Source organism: Heptranchias perlo, chromosome 5, assembly GCF_035084215.1.
Source record: "Heptranchias perlo isolate sHepPer1 chromosome 5, sHepPer1.hap1, whole genome shotgun sequence".
Lineage (NCBI taxonomy): Eukaryota > Metazoa > Chordata > Chondrichthyes > Hexanchiformes > Hexanchidae > Heptranchias > Heptranchias perlo.
In genome coordinates, this window is record NC_090329.1 from 12,297,196 (window position 1) to 12,314,838 (window position 17,643).

The 17,643-nt window shown below is 40.6% G+C and overlaps 1 protein-coding gene across 2 annotated transcripts in view; it reads right to left on the reverse strand.

Annotated features, from left to right (window-relative positions):
- arhgef10 (Rho guanine nucleotide exchange factor (GEF) 10) overlaps positions 1 to 8,158 on the reverse strand; it is a 312,671-nt gene extending 304,513 nt beyond the window's left edge. For both annotated transcript variants that reach the window (XM_067984020.1, XM_067984019.1), the window contains exon 1: positions 8,064 to 8,158. The gene's annotated coding sequence lies outside the window, so the exon portion shown is untranslated. The remainder of the gene's footprint in view (positions 1 to 8,063) is intronic.
- Positions 8,159 to 17,643: the final 9,485 nt, after the last annotated feature.

Consider the following 17,643-nt stretch of genomic DNA (forward strand, 5'->3'; position numbering starts at 1 on the left):
GGGATCGAAGTACAAATCATGTGAAAACTTACACTTTGATATAAGTGAATGTCCAAGAACTGGTCACCCCTTATATTTCCCCTTTATAGGAAATGAGGAGCTTTTTTGGTAAGACACTCATTAAATGATGCAATATCATAATCAGTTAAAAATGTGCTTGTAGTATCCCACAGAAGGTGAAACAACATACAAATGCTCCAAAGTACATGCTGATCAAATACATCACCTAAAATAATTAAACATTGCTGCAGGAGTTCCTCAGGGCAGTGTCCTAGGCCCAACCATCTTCAGCTGCTTCATCAATGACCTTCCCTCCATCATAAGGTCAGAATTGGGGATGTTCGCTGATGATTGCACAGTGTTCAGTTCCATTCGCAACCCCTCAAATAACGAAGCAGTCCGAGCCCGCATGCAGCAAGACCTGGACAACATCCAGGCTTGAGCTGATAAGTGGCAAGTAACATTCGCGCCAGATAAGTGCCAGGCAATGACCATCTCCAACAAGAAAGAGTCCAACCACCTCCCCTTGACATTCAACGGCATTACCATCGCCGAATTCCCTCAACATCAACATCCTGGGGGTCACCATTGACCAGAAACTTAACTGGACCAGCCATATAAATACTGTGGCTACAAGAGCAGGTCAGAGGCTGGGTATTCTGCAGCGAGTGACTCACCTCCTGACTCCCCAAAGCCTTTCCACCATCTACAAGGCACAAGTCAGGGGTGTGATGAAATACTCTCCACCTATTTGGATGAGTGCAGCTCCAACAACACTCAAGAAGCTCGACACCATCCAAGATAAAGCAGCCCGCTTGATTGGCACCCCATCCACCACCCTAAACATTCACTCCCTTCACCACCAGCGCACTGTGGCTGCAGTGTGTACCATCCACAGGATGCACTGCAGCAACTCGCCAAGGCTTCTTCAACAGCACCTCCCAAACCCACGACCTCTACCACCTAGGACAAGAGCAGCAGGCACATGGAAACAACACCACCTGCACGTTCCCCTCCAAGTCACACACCATCCCGACTTGGAAATATATCGCCGTTCCTTCATCGTCGCTGGGTCAAAATCCTGGAACTCCCTTCCTAACTGCACTGTGGGAGAACCTTCACCACACGGACTGCAGCGGTACAAGAAGGTGGCTCACCACCACCTTCTCAAGGGCAATTAGGGATGGGCAATAAATGCTGGCCTCGCCAGCGACGCCCACATCCCATGAACGAATAAAAAAAAATTGATTTACCGATTCAGCCCCAAAAAGGAAAGAAGTGTTTTTATGTATGAACTGTTTTCTTAATTTGCCCAATCAATAAAGTTGTATATGTGCATCGTATTCTATGAATAGTATAAAACAGAAATGCTTATCTTTAAAGTCATTATAAAAGTCAACAGTAAACAATACTAAAAACAACTACAAGAGTTTAAGTTAATACCAGCAAAGAGATCAAGATGGGCATTGTTCCAAATAATTTTTTCCAGATAAAAATCTGAACAAATATTGATAAGAATGCAATCCTATTACACACAATCACGACTTATTTGTCTCATTTTTGCAAGGTTAGATTAGAATTAAATCCCTAACCAACATAGTTTGAGACTAGCAACACCATTACAGAGTAACAGTCTGTTCAACAGATGTACAGATACAAACATCTCACAGCCTCCCGGCCTTCAAACATGTAACTGTAGATCAAATTTTGCAGCACACAGTCACAAACAAAAAGCTCAGATCAAATGGGCATATCCATATCAGCAGAACTGGGAATAAAAAACAAACCAATTCCCAATCTCAACTGAAGAATGACTTGCTACTGAATCAGGGAGACAAGCAGTACAAACAAATCCAAATCTAAATGTTTACCCAGCATGTGGTATCTTTTACTAAGTACTACTTCATCCCACTGTCCTGTGTGAACTACTCCCCATTACTAACAGTGTTATGGATTTTCTTTTAAATCAGTAACCTGCAGTATAAGCAGCTGATTCAACTGCTGTCTATACAATCCTTCCATTCCTCAGCCCCTCCCTTCACAGCTGAATGGCATATGTTGCTGAGAATAAAACTTCATACTAAAGCACACAAAACTGGCTGTCATTATTGAAATTAAGAATGGTTTCAGCAAAATGTGTAAAAATGATTGTAAATCTTAATGTTACTAACTTTCAATGAATTGTTTTATATATGAATGGTAATTTATTTTGTAGGACACTAGTAATTACTGAAAAGTAGAAATAATTAAAGCTGAACGCACTATCAAGACAATACTGCCAGTTTAGTGCTTTATTTAAAGGACTGACATGGCAAAAACTCAGATCTAAATATTTAAAACATACCTACATATTCTCAACAAAAAGTCATACAATTCTAATCGACTACAAATGAGTAACACATATGCTGCATATTTTTGGCAATTAGAATTGTGAAGTATTAGTGCTACATGTCAAAGAAATATTTGTGTATAACAATTCTGTGCCAAGGATGAATACTTTGAGAATCCTTCTTTATATATTGTGAAGGAAGGGATGATGAGCAGGATTTATACAAGGTAGATGTTTTCCGATACGTCCCATTCCAGTTTCACATCAACAGTTATTGATCTCCTATACCATCATCTCAAGTAAGATTTTAATAAACATGTCAGCCATTACCCATGGAAACAGGTCAGAGAATTTCCAGGTAATTAAAGACACACACTTTATATTTAAGGCCATGTTTTTGAATTACATCACTAGATGGTTTTTCAGGTTCAGCATCAACAACAACTTGCATTTATATAGCACCTTTAGCGTTGTAAAACGTCCAAGGCGCTTCACAGGAGCGTATTCAGACAAAACAAAATTGACATCGAGCCACAGAAGGAGATATTAGGACAGATGACAAAGCGTGATCAAAGAGGCAAGTTTTAAGGAGCGTCTTAAAAGGAGGAGAGGGGTGAAATTATGGACATGTTTGAGGAGGGAACAACAGTGCCGTAAGCAGACTTTGCGACCCGCATGATCCAATGTGCACCTTTCACTGCCCAATATTTATATAAATGATAGCAAGATGCTGGGATCACAACAGAGAATCCTTACACTCTACACACGTTACTGGAATACATCACACAAATTCAATGTACCAAGTTGAGGCACAGGCTTTCCACCAACCAGTGGTTATATTTATACAAGATAAACGAACGAACCGTTACAAGTACAACACCATGAATACAAAAATAGATGCCACTCGATTTCTCTCTAAACAGAGGTCCACTTATTGCAAGCTCAATCAAGCCACTTTCTGGCGACACTGACATTGACTTTTAAACCAAATTACTTTGTAGCTCTTGACTGCAAGGTTCACCCACTGACCTAAGACAGTTCATGATTGCCTCAGAACAGTTAGCTGCCCACATGGAGGGAGCCTGATCCACAGCTTCCTTACAGGAATACAATCCAAACCCTATACAGAGACCAAGGTAAGAAGTGGCTGCACCTCTCTAAATTAGCCTGTTAGAGCAGTCATTCTCAGGTTATCAATTGCCTGGAATGTTTTACTGAAGAAAGAGACTTCTTGTAGCCTGACGGTCTGTGTGCCACGCTCAACAAATTGAACAGAACACACCCTTAAGCAACAAGGTGTCTCAAAGAAAGCTTAAGGAACGTAGGCAATATTTGACAATGGCATAAGCTGTTTGGATTGGCACATCATGACTAATTAACAGTCCAGATAATCATTCTGTAAACTATTTAACTCAAACCTTGACCAAAACCTAACAGCCAAACTGTCTGACTTGAGGCGAATGGTTTTCTGTCACAAAAAAAATACTTTGTGAGGCCGTGAGTTAACTCCTTACATGATATTTCTAATACAAAATTCATGTAAACAGATTTTAATCACAATCTATATATCTCACATTGTGACAAAAATTCAATACTTTTGTCTCATTTTAGTTAATGGCTGTCCCTTTAAAACCCAGTCACAAAACATTGGCAGGTAGTAGAAAATGCCAGCAGTCCAGATTCTTGAAGTGAACTTATTTTGAAAGAATGTTGCAAGTTTCATTAGTTACAGGGTGGAGAGAGAAATAATTCAAAGTTACAACAATGCACTGTCAATAGTTCAGTTTCTACTTGACTGGGGGGTGGGGGTGGGTGGGGCAGAGGTATTAAAATCCAGGAAGTCCCAGTAACTTTTTTTCCCCTGGAAAAAAAGACTTTTCTAGTAAATCAGGGGTCAGTTAGAAAATCTCATGAGAGGAGGCAGTTTGAAATTTCAGAGAAGCAACCAGTCAGAATCAGTCAGTTTGATATTGTTTGGGGTCAGCCTTGGCTCAGTGAGTAGCACTCTTGCTTCTGAGTCTGAAGGTCGTGGATTCAAATCCTACTCCAGAGACTTGAGCACAAAATCTAGGCTGACCCTCCTGTGCGGTACTGAGGGAGGTACTGTCGGAGGTGCTGTCTTTTGGATGAGTCACTAAACCAAGGCCCCGTCATAAACAGAGAAAAGAAAATCTCATTTTTGAATTGTTTCCCCAGAAAACTATAGTCAATTAAAAATCTCTTCACACTATCCATTGACTTCACTGTCTCCATCATATCCTCTCAGGTGGACATAAAAGAGCCCGCGGCACTGTTGCAAAGAAGAGCAGGGGAGTTCTCCCCGTTGTCCTGTCCAATATTTATTCCTCAAACAATAACATTAAAACAGATCATCTGGTCACTATCACATTGCTGTGCACAAATTTTCGGCCATCTTTCCTACATTAAAACAGTGATTACACTTCAAAAGTACTTCATTGACTGTAAAGCACTTTGGGACGTCCTGAGGTTGTGAAAGGTGCTATATAAATGAAAGTCTTTCTCGTTCTTTCTTTCTAAAAGTTGCGCTTGTTCAGCCCCTCAGTGCTGTGAATGAGGTGCCTAGTCACCTGGGCTACTGATAAGTCATCTCACCAGCTGATTGCCAAAAGCAGGAAGTGACAGTTAGCTGTAAAAAACTTTGAAAGTTTGTTGCTCTTATGACATGACCAGGCCAAACTTTAAAGACTTATTGACCTGAACGGTTGAAAATCTGGTGTTTGGAAATGATTTCTGTCAGTTTTGAAGTGATGTGCAACATAGTTTCAAATTGACTGGGGGATCGTTGGAAGATTTGAAAAAAACATAAGTTTTACTAAAAATAGATCAATTAAATAAATGGTGAAATAAATTAGAGACACAAACTAATAGAAAGTGAAGGATAAAATAGGAAAAGGAAAAAAACAGAAGTATTTTTGTACTGGTAAACATATTATATGACTGCCTATTCACCTTGTATAAAATAAAATTTGCTTGATATTTTAAAACTTAATATGAGGTCTGAGGTGATGCTCTATTGATTTTGATGACTGGAAAAAGATTATGTGAAGTCTAGTGGCTTTAAAGCACTGAATGGACAGGATTTGCTGTTCGCTTCCTGGACACATTATCAAAAAGCTTACCTAGATCTCAAAGCAGAGATAGGCATTCTTGGAGGCATGGAGACTTGGGAATCAGACATGAGATTGGTGCAAGATGTGAAAACCATAAGAATCAAGGGTACGAATGTTAGAGAAGATTTTAAAAAATTAATAGTTTTGCATGTTGAATGTATTACACTTATAATGTACTTTTAGTGCAAAAGAAAAGAAAATCTTATTTTTGAATTGTTTCCCCAGAAATCTGTAGCCAATTAAAAATCTCTACACTATCCATTGACTTCACTGTCTCCATCATATCCTCTAACTCACCACGAACACCAATCAGTACAGGATTCCACCAGTTTTAATAAAAACTTCAATCCTTATAAAAAGGAAAGAGGTAAATAATTCTGAAAAAAACAGCAGTTATATTCATGCTTACCACCTCGTCTGTCATTGCAATAAAATGGGAGACAGGACGAGGGGAAAAGGTACATTTTTTTAAAGAAGTAAAGTAGCAGCAGGGTGCTGGTGCAGGATACAGACTAATGCCTGTAATTTCCATGCCTGAAATCAGGTGTTCACTGTATCCGCAAGGGGGAATATCAAGCAGCGAGCACTAATCCCAGGGGCGGGTTTGGTTTTAAAGGACAACCAACAACTCGTCGCTACATGTACCTCCTCAGTGCTGGTTACAGATTAGCAGCAGCAGGATAATCCAGAAGATTATCTGCTTACTCCGGTCAAGGAGGAAACATAAAATAGTGTGCAAAATTAATTCAAACAAACCATTCAAAATACAAATTGAAAAATAACTCAAATACTATTTTTTTAAATTATATTTTCTCCACTTTTGGCTTTTCACATCTCATTCATCATACTTCAACTGAGAGGGCAGATGGAAGAGCTGCTCTGAAGGCACCATCACTCCATATCCAGCTACTAGCTGTGCTAATCTGACCCAGGATGCTGGACCATTCAGGTTTCCCTTTTCTCTCCTACTCGGGATTCACTTGGCCTATATTTGGCAGCTCCCCAGCAGCATGGCATGGAACCATGCCAAGTATAAACATTCCACATTCTACAAGAGCATATCCAAACTCTTATTCACTGAGATACATTGGGTTTTAAAGATCAATGTTATAGCCTAGACAAAGCAGTTCTGATAATTATCGAGTACATGGCAGACAATATATAATATCAGCGCTGATTTAAGTAATTTATAATCTCAGTGATTATCATTTATCACTTGTATTCCAATGGAATACAATAATACAAATCAAACTGCATCTATTGTAATGTTAAGGAATTTTTTCCAACAGAATAATTTTTACTGATGTAGCCTAACTTGTTTCTTGTTGGATCTTAAGAATGCATTGTTCCAACTTGGTGATATTCTAGCTGTTTAATTAAAGAATCAGATCCTTAAACATTAATCCATAGCCAAATATACCAGCATTCAGAATTCTGCACCATTTTTCAATACACATGTAGAATGCCCACCAAACTAGTAGTGAAGACACAAAACTGCCATGGGGCCAATTCAAACATACAGTATTTGTGCCTAGATCTGACTCTGCTCTCCATACAGTATATCCAAATAAAACTTAGCCCATTATCTCTTACATGTATTGACCTTGAAAGTATCAGCACACAGGATTGGCAGCTTCTTCTGCAGGATACTTGTCCTGTACATAATCTGCAGTATAAGTTGTTAAGAATGCTTAACTTTCAAAATGTTGATTACTCAAGGAAGTACTTAATAGAGAAAAGATGGGGAGACCGAGACTGTTCACATATAAACGTTAAATCTGAGTAATTTAACTTATGGCATAGACCAGTTGGACCGAATGGCCTGTTTCTGCACTGTAGATTCAATATACCACCTTGAATAATGATAAATTAAAACTGCATACTTTAGCTAACTGCTATTAATATTGTGCCCAATTTTAGTCTTATTGCCTGAAATACTAAAGGGGTTTCAAATAGTGAAAAAGGTTAATTAGCTAGCTTCCATTGCCTAAAAAGCAAAATCCTGAAGTACAGAAAGCTTTTACAAAACACAAAACTGTTTTGTCTTATTTGTTCTTTTGGCAGGCTGCTGTAACTCAAGAGAAAGCCGAAGCTTTTATAACGAACTTCAGTGTTCCGATACATTTGTAGTCATTATTTTCAACAACACTGGAAACAACGGGAAAGAATGGGGAATAATGATGCAGGAACAAGCCTCTTGTTTGACGAGGACTCGTCCTTCCTGCACCAACAAGCCGCTGCCTCTGGGTAAATGCCAACTTTTAATGTGCACGGACCATAGCAACGATTTGACTTTTGCAACCCGAACAATAGAGCCAGTTGAACGCTGTTTTTTGATTTGTTTCTCCCCATTTCCCACCCCCACGAAACGCCGCATTAAAAACCGTACGTCGTGCGTCGTCCGCACGGGGACTCCCATCTGGAGAAAACTCCACACTGAATGTCGACAAAACCTCAGCCTCTTACTTTTTGTTTTAATTCACATATATTGGTTTTCCAGAAAACCTTTGCAAGGAGGAAAAAGAAACCCCCCAAGCTAGGAATGGATTGTTTTTTGTTGTTGTTGTTCTTGTTTGCTTTCCTTCATTTTTGGACAGACTTACCATCGCTGTCTCAAGTCCAAGTCTGCCACCGCTCCAGCCACTCAACCCACCTCCAGCTGCTTCCACTGTCAGACCCCTCGCTGTCTGCTGCCGCTCAACCCGCCTTCCAGCGGTCCCGCCTTCTGCAAAGCTGTGATTGGAAGTGGACCCCGGCTTCCTAAGGCTCCCAGTGGCTGAATAGCGATGTCAATCATTCAACGAAACCATGGGGGTTAGGTTGCCTCCAATTTTTTTTTGGGGGGGGGGCTGGATTGTGATTTTTTTTATATATATGTGTGTGTGTGTGCATTCGAGGATGGAGCAGGGGAATTGAACACCAGCAGTGCAGCCGAGGCGAGTGTGCCAGCTGTAGGTGAACCGCTGGCCAGATGTTGCCCTCACTCATTAGCCATGGCTCTGCGGAGAGGACAGGAGCCAACGCCTTTTGTTACATTCTTCAGCCACTGGGTTATTCTTAATGGATGAATCAGTCCGTGGGTTGGCAGCGTTTAGAGCTGGGTGCCAGCACTCAGCAAACATCCCCGTTTATAATACTTTTTTTTAAAAATGGATATCTATTAATATCATGATTTCCATTATTCACTTTAAATTATTGTTTCATTCTTTAAAACCATATATTAAGAAATCTGTGGTGCAACACTCATCTCTAATTCAGTTAGACAATGCTGTATAATATTCAGCACTAAGGATCTGCAGAAAACAGTTGTAGCTAATGTCCAGTGACGCTCTGGACCTATGATGTTCTGAACACATATAATGGAAGCTGAAAATGTCTTTCAGAAATTAAAAGGCCGAAGAAGACTGAAATTAAAACAGAAAATCCTGGGAATACACAGCAAATTAATCAGCAGCAGAAAAGGCAGCTCGGTGTTTCAAGTGTAAGTAAGTTTCTTCCTTACACCTGTAATATTAACCTGTCTTTTTTTCTGATGCTGGCAATCCTGCCATGTAGTTCCAGCACGGTCTCTTTATTTTTTGATCTTCCAGCATTCGTAGAGCAATGAAGACTGTTTACTCAGGGGTGAATATGAAGTTGGTTCCACTTTTTTTAAAGAAAGAAGTAATTTATATATCACAGATATATATTTATATATCACAGATATATAAATTGCCTGAGTAATTTGGTTGAATTACTCAGTAGTGCTCAGCACCATTTAAAACAGTGAATATATAATTTCACCACACAAGTAGTAGTACAGATAATGTCACTTCAGACTCACAGGGTAAAACATCATGATTCAGTCAGTCTTGCTGTTTTTTGATTCACATTTTTTAGTTTCACTGTGTTTTGTTTTTGATTTTGTGGTCATCCCCGGTCTAAGGGATGTCTTGAGCTGGGGAGCTGAATGTTCCTTACTTTGCAACAGTCTCAACATCATGGAATCCTACGTCAGGTACAGCAGGATAGATGTAAGGGAAAAATAAATTGCTCTGCTCTTATGTGTTGACAGCATCATAAACACAGTGGGAAGACTTCTTATGTTTGCTATTTTCTGTGAAATTGTAAAAACATTCTAAAATAGCATGTTTATGATTTTACTAAAAATAGTAATCAGCTAGAGCCTTGTGGTATGATTACAATGTTACTAACTCATAGCAACCGAAGCAAATCTTCCATCATCAACTTAAACTCCACTCTCAGAACAGCACACTAATGTACTAATATCATTTTTTCCACTTTTTATCATTGTTCATTCTTGTTGGTTAGAAAGAACTTGCATTTATATTGTATCTTACCCAAAGCATTTCACAATGAATGAATTGCTTTTAAAATGTAATCACTATTGCGTAGATAAACACTGCAGCAACTGAGATGAATGACCAGTTAATCTGTGTTTTTTTTTAAGTGGTGTTTGAAAACTCACTGCTCTTCTTCAAATAGTAACTTGGGATTTTTCCCATTCACCTGATTTAAAGACAGCAGCCCCGATATTTATGGGGAGGTGGGGTGCCTGCGGGGGAGCGCGGTAGCGGGGGGGAGAAACTTGGCGAGGCCGGTGTCGCGGAGGTCCTGCCGAATTTAACAGCAGAACCGCATCACAATCTTTTTCTTCTGTTTCCCGCCCGGCAGCCAGCCAAATTGTCAGGCTGGCCGGCTGCCAGGCGGAAAAAAAATCAACGGCAGGAGGCCACAGCCGGGGACCCTTGGAGACGGTCCCCGGCAATCGCAATCGCGGGGCAGGACGGAGATCAGGCGTTGGAGGGGGAGGGAGGTCGATCGCGGAGAGGCCAGAGATTGGGGGTTGGAGGAGAGTGGAGGTAGCCAATCGTGGCACGGGCTAGAGAGAGGTCGCGATCGTCAGAAGGGAAGCCGAAGGTTTTCTTGACGTGCTGGGGGGAGCAGTTCTGCTCCTCGTGGGCCACAAGGAGTGGTATAAAAAGCATTTACCTTCTGGAGCTGGCAGCTCCTGGAAACCTGGCCGGCAGCTGTTAAATTTAAATCGTGTTCCCAATTGCACCGTGGGAGCCTGATTTAAATATGATAACGAAGTGTCCCACCTCTCCAAGACGGGACACACGCATGCCTCGCAACCCACCACCGTAAAAATGACAACGAGTAAGTAAGTGGCGGGTTGGGAAAACATTCCCCGTTTTTTAGGGTTTAACCTCCCCCCTCCCCCCCCCACCTCCTGGGGAGTTAATATCGAGGCAAGCATCTCCGACCGTGCTGCAGTCCCTCAGTAATTGTCAGCCTAGATTATTTGCTCAAGATGGGAGCCTTGAACCCACAACCTTTTGACTCAGGCAAGAACACTGAGCCAAGCTGACACTGCTAAATAGTTTCAAATTGTCATCCTTTTTGTGCTGTGGGCTCACTCACTGGATTGAGGCATTTCTCATCTGTCACTGCCAGGCAGCTGTGCGTTGATCAGTAGGCACTGTTGGTAACATAATGACAGGTGTGGCCAGTCTGCCTCTGGTGCCATCTGATCTCCTTGGCATCCCTGGTTTGTTCTTTATCCTATTCCATGAAATTCCATGAGAAAGGAGCACTGAAAGCAACCCCCATAAACTGCAAATGAATAGCAGCTAAAGTAAATGAGCAGTGCAACTTTAAAAGATCCCTGCCCAACAGGTCAGAACCCTGTCGGCCTTTAATGCCCATTTCAAAATCACTAACTTAATACAGAATTGATACGGGACGAGAAAACCAAAAATTTGGTGTCCGCCCGTTTATCTGCTTATTTGCATCAATTTTGATTTTGTAATGACATTGTGCAGGAGACTGCACCACTGGCAGACAACCACTTTGTGCATGGAGCCGGCATGGAGCCAGCAAATTCCTGGCCCTACTCACTCAGTAATTGCCAGTGAAAACAAGAATTTCTGAGTTATAAACTCAATGAATGTGGCTGATCCTTTGTATAGCATAATGAATACTGGACCCTGATTTTGTTGTTCAAAAGGAATAGGGCAGTAGCGAGTCCAAAATTACAAAAATAAACTTGCCACCAACCTTCTGCCTGAGGCACGCCTGCTGCCATTTTCAAACAGGCCTTGATTTAAGTGCCCTGACAGAAATAGTGAGGAACCTCATTATTCAATGCAATTCGGGATCCTATGACATTGTTAGGACCCGAGTGCCATTTTGGTACTGTTTGGCGTGGCAGCCGTGGCGTGCCGAACCTGTCCACTTTACAGAGTGGGAAATGGAACAAAATCAACGTCCCTTGAAGGGATCTTGGAACTAGCTCTGAGAACAATAAAAAATAATTTATTTGGCACTGTTGGGACAGCAGGATGAGTATAATTGCTCTCCCCACTGTTAATCCTCCCGTCCCCTTCAATAATGCTGCCCGCTGCCCTCCCAATTAACCCAGCCCTCCCCTTTAATCCCTTGCTGCAGGTGTGGGTGGCCAGGTGGATTTCCCACCTTGTCCCCAAAGAGGCGAGCTGCCCATCAGTGCTCGGAAAGTGTTGGCAGTTCGCCAGTTGATTGCATATTAGGCCCAACCATCAAAATGATTCGGGCCTCTCGCTGGTGACATCAGGCAGGCTTTGTGATCACACCGCCCACTGCCTGCCCAGTGCACATCAAAGGTAAATATCAACCCCCAGGTGTTTGGTGATGATGAGTTGGTAGTTTAATTGGGTACCTTTGAACGGTAAAAGGAAAGGCTATTTTATGACTATCAGCAGAATGGAAAATCAATCACTTCTCTAAACACTGCTATACATTTATAATTTTTTATACTGTATGAGTGGATTTTCTTTGGTGTTTCTAATAGTGGTATGCTGGTTTATAAAGTGTGCATGCATGTGCCTTTACATTGCACTTCCAAATAGGGAGAGTCAGTAACTATCCCTCTGTTCCTAACAGAACCAGAGTTGCATTAACAGGGTCTCTCTCTGTCTCCCTCCTCCCTTTCAACAGAATCCTCCCCCCGCGCACCCCCCCCCCACAAACAGATTCTCTTTCTTCACCCTCACAACAGAATCTCTCTCCCTTTTCGTTGCAGCCCCTTGTTTCCAGCATTCAAACTACCATGTGCGAAGATTGTGGAACTGGGATATGGGATGGATGGCTGAAGCAGCCCCAAGAATAGGAAAAACTGGTCGAGGCAGCTGATGTTGTGTGGAGAATGGGAGGGAATGGGTCAGAGAAAATGAGGAAGCAAGTCGGAGTCGCTAATGTGGTACTTATACTGGCAGGGAACACAAATACTCATGATGAAAGAAGCGTGATCCTTTGCACAGTGTTGTGATCCCAGCCGTTGGATAACATTGGGTAGGGAGGGGGAAATTCTTGATTACTATTTATGGGTAACTTTGTGTAAATCTTAGGTGGATGTAAAAGATCCCATGGCACTGTTTTGAAGAAGAGCAGGGGAGTTGTCCCCGGTTCCTGGCCAATATTTATCCCTCAATCAACATCGCTAAAAGAGATTATCCAGTCATTATCACATTGCTGTTTATGGGACCTTGCTCTGCACAAATTGGCTGCCGTGTTTCCTACATTACAACAGTGACTACAGTTCAAAAGTACTTAATTGGATATAAAGTGCTTTGGGATGTCCTGAGATCATGAAAGGCGCTATACAAATGCAAGTCTTTCTTTTTTTTATTTTTAGGAGTATATAATGGGGTGGGCGAGGGACTGTCATGGTAGCTATATCTCAGATTTTTTTTTCCCTGGAAAATAAAAGGTAGAATTTTTTTGGTAGAATATGGGGAGCAAATTGAAACTTGGAAAAAGATTTAGCATAATATGGTGAATAATGCAAGTAGAACGTTAACAAGTTATAAATAAGAAAAACAGAGATTTTACAAATGAGGAAGAAGACACTTATTAAGCAGTGAAGAAGGAAATTAACAGGTGACTGACTTGATGCACACACAGACACAAGAAATTTTATAATAGATAGTCTATAGTGCTTTTAAAAAGGTTCTTTTCAATTTTTGTTTTTATTCAAAGGTAAAGGCAGTGTGATGTAGATGATAGTCTGATAAAATTTTAATTACATTCGAAAATGGGAGTCTGGATTTTCTAATCAGAAACTTTTTATGCCATTGGTAATGCGTTACTGCCAGTGTTAAAATAGTGCAGATCGGAAAATAATATCACATACTGTGCACCTTCAACATCACAAATAGTATTACCAGGTTTTTTCAACAAGGAAATAACATTAAATAATAAACATATATTGCATAGTTTTGTCTCATATCCAATTGCTATGACTCTTCTGTTTAAAAGAGTGCCTATTAATAACCCCATAGATAAACAATATTAAATTGGAAGATACTGGGGAAATCTCCATGTGGATAAGGAAATCACAATAAAGTTTTAATGATTGCATTAGCCTCAACTATTCTAAAACTATCAGATCCCATGTTGTTGGTCAGTCAGTCAGTTGTAAGATACTGTTTTATGACTTAAGCATTATATACCATGTAACACATAACATATTATTCTGCTCCTAATATGGATCTGTGTTTAACACTACTTGTCCCTTTAAGGCCACAAAGTTTGGTTGCTGTAAATAGGCACATCCTGAGGTTATTTAAAGACTATTTACTTTGGAGAGGGAAGTTTGAAGGTACTCGTAAATTCCTGGCTCCAAATCAGAAGAAATGAGCATGGAATGACTACAAATGGGAAGAAAAAATGTACTCCATGAATGGTATCAAAATAGCTAAACAGGAAGTTAAAAGAGATCAGTGGGGTTTAGTAGACTTTCCACCCAACAAGTCCAATCACCATGGGACAGCTATCAGCAAAGCAAATTATGTTAGAATGCTGAAATATATCACCCAAATTGTAGAGTACAAGTCAGAAGAGGTCATGTTCAAATTGTATGGTGCTTTGGTCAAATTACACCTTGGGTACAGCTTTCCGTTCTGGTCACTGAGATGTTAAGTACCATAGGTGGCTCAAAAAGCCACAAAATGGATCCTTGGTACCAGAGCATTGAGTTACGAGGAACAATTGGAGAATCGGGCTCTTCAACCTTGAAAAGAGATGACTAAGAACTGAACCTAACAGTGGTACATGTAATAAGTAAATAATATAGAAAAACTAGATCTGCAACACTGCTTCAAACTAAATAATGACAGAAGGACAGGTTCAAACTAGTAAATGGTTTGATTGAGTTTTGTCATTCTCACCTGGGCATCAACTGGGCAGAGCCCAGAGATGAAAATTGGACGGGGTGTGTTCTACATCTAACAGAGCCCGCCTGATTTTCCTTTCATTAAATTAGGTGGAAGGAAACTTAGGCAGGCTCCATGAAGTGTATACAAACCTCCCCACCTGATTTTCTTCTTTGCGCTCCACCCAAATGATGCTTAAAACCCATGCAATAAAAACGAAAATCTATCCTGGTAAATTTAGGATTGATGTCAGGGAGTTGTTCTTCATGCAAAAACTGATCAACATATGAAATGTATTTCTAGGTAAGGTACTGTAGACGAAAACCCTGGAATCATTTAAGAAACAGTTGGACGCCACGATGGAGGACTGTAAAGTGGTTAGGATAAATTAATCGGTAGAATGTCCATTCATTGCTGTATTTATCTATAATCTTATGACTTTTTCTCTTTTTAATATGCTTTTGACACTTTGAAGTGTGATAGACAAATACTTGATCCAAGGTTTTTATAAATTAAAATAATGTACATATATGTTTTAAAACACTTGTAATAAGGTGATGGGTCTTGAATTGTTCTTCAGGACAGGACTCTGAATGAGAATCTGACCCTGAACCCTATCCATCAAAGCTACTAATTTAACAAAGTAATTGCCTATCTATGCACAAGTGCTGTTAAACACAGTAAGTATATGCCACGTTTGAAATTGCAATTGTGTGTGGGAGGTGTGCGTGTGTGTCTCTGACGTTTGAGTGCCACCTGGTGGGTGAAATGATTTGACTCATTCTCTCTGTCACAACCTTTTTTGTTCCTTTTAAGCTCAAAATATGCCATACTTCATGCCCACAGAACAGTCCTGCTATCAGGACATTCAGTGAAAATTCTGTTGACACTGATGCATCAGTAGATGTGACAGCCAAAAGCACTTATAAGTTATTGCCCATTAAATCATTACTCAAACAGTACAAATGTAAATACATGCGAATGGATCTCCCTCGTCTCTGCCACTGTGTAAATGATTTCAGTTTTAGTTATATTCCTGAAACAGGTGCATAACCAAACACTTCATAGAGTAGCATGGGGCAATAACACTCTGATTAGGCCTATTTGGCTCATCCTCCCATAGAAAGCCCTGGTCTTCTATCACAGCATCCAACTTTGTATTCAACAGTAGTATATAAACAGTGCAAGTGCATTTGAATACTAATCCCACAAATAGCACCGAATCTCAGCAAAATACACTACAAGTCTGCAAAATGAGGGCTGATCTGTGATTATAAGAGCAAATAGTGATCACGTGGAGTCATCATCGGAATTGAACGTAACCTTGTGACTTGGGGCGGTAATTGGTTGGGAGGTAGGAGACAGAGAGTAGGGATAAAGGGTTCATTCTCTGATTGGTAGTAAGTAACAAGTGGTGTTCCCCAGGGGTCTGTTCTGGGGCCTCAGCTTTTCACCATGTATATTTATTAATGACTTGGATGAAGGAATAAAGTGTTGTATATCCAAGTTTGCAGATGACACTAAGTTAGGAGGCACAGTAAGTTGTGTGGATGGGATCAGGAAGCTAGAAAGGGACATAAGCTGACTAAATGAATGGGCAAAATTATGGTAGATGGAGTTCAATGTGGGGAAGTGTGATATCATCCACTTTGGATCTGAGAAGGACAAATGGGAATATTTTCTTAATGGTGAGAAACTAGGAGCTGTGGAGGAGCAAAGGGATTATGGTGTCCATGTACACAAATCATTAAAAGCTAGTGCACAGGTACAAAAAGAAATCATTATGGAATGTTGGCCTTTATCTTAAGAGTATTGTAATTCAAAAGTGAGGAAGTGATGCTTCAGTTGTGCAGAGCCTTAGTCAGACCCCATCTGGAATACTACGTTTAGGAATGATACCAGGGCTTAAAAAGTTAAATTATCAGGACAGGTTGCATAAACTTGGTTTGTATTCCCTTATGGTTAGAAGTTTGAGGGGTGATCTAATCAAGGTATTTAAAATGATAAAGGGATTTGATAGGGTAGATACAGAGAAATTATTTCCTCTAGTGGGGAAATCTAGAAGAGTGCATAATCTTTAGAGTTAGGCCATTTAGGAGTGAAATCAAGAAGCACTTTTTTACACAAAGGGTAGTGGAAATGAAAAAATATTAGCAGGTAAAATCAAAGAAAACCCAAAGATGTCTTATAAATACATTAAGAGCAAGAGGATAACTAAGGAAAGAGTAGGGCCTATTAGAGACCAAAAAGGTAAACTATATGTGGAGGCGGAAGATGTGGGTATGGTTCTTAATGAATACTTTGCATCTGTCTTCACAAAGGAGAGGGATGATACAGGGATTGAAGTTAAGGAGGAGGAGTGTGAAATATTGGATGGAATAATCATAGTGAGAGAGAAAGTATTATGAGGATTTGCATCTTTGAAAATGGATGAATCACCAGGGCCGGATGAAATGTATCCCAGCCTGTTAAAAGAAACCAGGGAGGAAATAGCGGAGGCTTTAACAATCATTTTCCAAACTTCACTGGATACAGGCATAGTGCCGGAGGATTGGAGGACTGCTAACGTTGTACCGTTGTTTAAAAAGGGAGTGAAGGATAGACCGAGTAATTATAGGCCAGTCAGCCTAACCTCGGTGGTGGGCAAATTATTGGAATCAATTCTGAGGGACAGGATAAACTTTCACTTAGAAAGGCACGGACTAATCAAAAACAGTCAGCACGGATTTGTTAAGGAGAGGTCGTGCCTGACTAACTTAATTGAATTTTTCGAGGAGGTGACAAGGAGGATCGATGAGGGTAACGCTATTGATGTAGTCTACATGGATTTTAGCAAGGCTTTTGACAAGGTCCCACATGGCAGATCGGTCAAAAAAGTAAAGGCCCATAGGATCCAAAATTGGCTCAGTAGCAGAAATGAAAGGGTAATGGTCGACAGATGTTTTTGCGACTGGAAGGCTGTTTCCAGTGGGGTGCCGCAGGGCTCAGT